Genomic DNA, 2,500 nt, shown 5'->3' on the forward strand with positions numbered 1-2,500 from the left:
GTGCCAACTGCAACTCACGAAGGAATCGCGGAAGGTGTGCCTCCAGAGACCTCACTAAATAATCCATCGGTAGTAGCGACGGGCGGTGTGTACAAAGGGCAGGGACGTAATCAGCGCTAGCTAATGACTAGCACTTACTAGAAATTCCAGGTTCATGGGGACCATTGCAGTCCCCAATCCCTACTAAATGAGCATTTGGGTGATTTCCCGTTCCTCTCGGAATGGGGGCGCCATAAGGCGAGAACACGCTGCTGCTCACATTGTAGCACGCGTGCAGCCCAGAACATCTAAGGGCATCACGGACCTGTTATCGCTCAATCTCATCTTGCTAAACACAAGTTGTCCCGCTAAGCAGGGTAAACTAAGGACGGGCACCCGTGAGGACACCTGCCACTCTAACGTCAGGTGCGCCCGGAGGCACACTACTGACAGCGTTCTAGTTAGCTTGACTGAGTCGCGTTCGTTATCGGAATTAACCAGACAAATCATTCCACGAACTAAGAACGGCCATGCACCACTACCCTTAAGTTTGAGAAAGAGCTATCAATCTGTCTTACCTCAATAAGTTCGGACCTGGTAAGTTTTCCCGTGTTGAGTCAAATTAAGCCGCAAGCTCCACTTTTTTTTTTTTACTTTAGGATTTATTTGTAAGATAAACTTAACGTTAAATCCCCACTCCTGCTCCTGGACCTGTTAGCGGGGCTTGGAACCAGGAGTATGTGTCACTTGTGACATCGCCTTTATTGGTATTTCTTTATTTCGTTCCTTATTTGTTTTTCCTTACGGAGTAAAACCCCAACGCATTTTTTTTTAATTTTTCTGCGCCATACCCTTTGCTGTCTCATGCACTTCCTACCCCATCATCCTCCTTCTAACGGCCGGAGGTTGTTGCTTCCGTCATGACTCTCTCCAGGCTTTCGGCATTTGTAACCCGCTCTGCGAACGAAGCTTCGTCGAGCGCTACACCGAAAAGCTCGGCATCGAACTGACGGCTACGCCATCTCGTGCCGCTTTCTCGCGTGGAAGGACCCTCCTGTCGACGACTATCTGCCGCTGGCCGCTGGAACAGCTCCCCTCATAATCCTTCACCGATGCTCCGGAATGGTGTTAACTCCGGCGATGCTGCGGCTGGCGAAGGCAACGTCCACCACGCTCGGGCGGGCCACCTGTTGCCTAGGAAGGTTGGGGCGGTGCTGGTGTTTAACACCTCCAGCCCCAAGCTGTCGACGAGTTGGACCACAGCCTCTCCCTTGCGTTGGTGCGGCCACTTCCCAAACAGTGTGCCACGCATTGAGATCCCCCGCAAAGACGACGCGCGGGTGACCTCTCGCCAGCACATCGATGCGCTGCATTACCTCCTCGAACTCAGAGACGCCCGCTGAGGGCGACACGTAACAACATATGAAGAGCACACCATTGATCCGGGCAGCCGCGATCCCAGACTGCGTCACGGAGACCACTTGCTGAACCGGGTACGTTTCGCTGCTGGCTATGATGGCCACCTTCCCGTCCCTGTCGGCCACCCAGTTCCCATTGTTCCTGGGGACACTGTGCAGCTCCACCATCAGACAGACATCCGCTCGCTCCATCCGCATCGTGTTGAGCGCCAGGTCTTGCGCGCTCCTACTGCGATTGACGTTGATCTGTAGCACTTCCATTTCAGTTCGAGGGTTGTCCACCGCAGGCTGCGGCACCAATACGGTGGGCGCCGCCACACAGCATGCACTTGATCTCGTTGGTGCAACCCGACGCCTTGTGAGTTTGGTCACCACACCGTATACAACGCTTGACCGATCCTCACTCGTGCACGTCGCGGCGATGTGTCCCCGCTCCAGACACCGGAAGCAGCGAGTCAGCTGACCCGATACTTTTGGGGCTTCATGTACCGAACAATACGTGTAGCCCAGCTCCAGTCGACGATCTTTGACGAGTTCCGCTTCTGCTCGTGGGAGGCGCACGCGAGCCCGCTTCGTCATGTCTCGGCGCTCCCAAAGGTTCACGGTGGCCACCAATGACTGCTTTCCAAGAGTGGTCATGAGCGCCTTTTTGATCGCCTCCTCGTCGATCATGTTGTCGATTCCAGTCAGGACGACCTCAGCCATCTCTGTTTTGACAGTTACCGATCCACGTTCCCCGATGATCTCCTGGATGATGTCCTTCAGCGCCGCGCTATCGACGTCGCGGGACAAAGGCAGCAGGAGGTGGTCCTCGGCGTTCTTCTGCCAACCCCAATTTGCCGCTGGAAATCGGCAATCCGCGGGTTGGTCCGTATCTTCACATACATTTCCTTGAAGGACACTCCTGGGCGGGCACAACGACGATTTCATCCGGGCGTTTCGTCGCGGACGCCGCTTCTCCTGCTGATGGTTGCCCATCCGCTGCTGCTGCTGCTGCCCATTTTGCTGGTGCGGCCACTGCTGATGCTGCCGGTCTGCTGGCTGCCGCTGGGCTGACTGCTGGGGCAGATTCACCTGTTCTGCTTATTCCCGCGCCGATTGCC

The sequence above is a fragment of the Anopheles arabiensis genome (assembly GCF_016920715.1).
Source record: "Anopheles arabiensis isolate DONGOLA chromosome X unlocalized genomic scaffold, AaraD3 X_pericentromeric_contig0024, whole genome shotgun sequence".
Taxonomy (NCBI): domain Eukaryota; kingdom Metazoa; phylum Arthropoda; class Insecta; order Diptera; family Culicidae; genus Anopheles; species Anopheles arabiensis.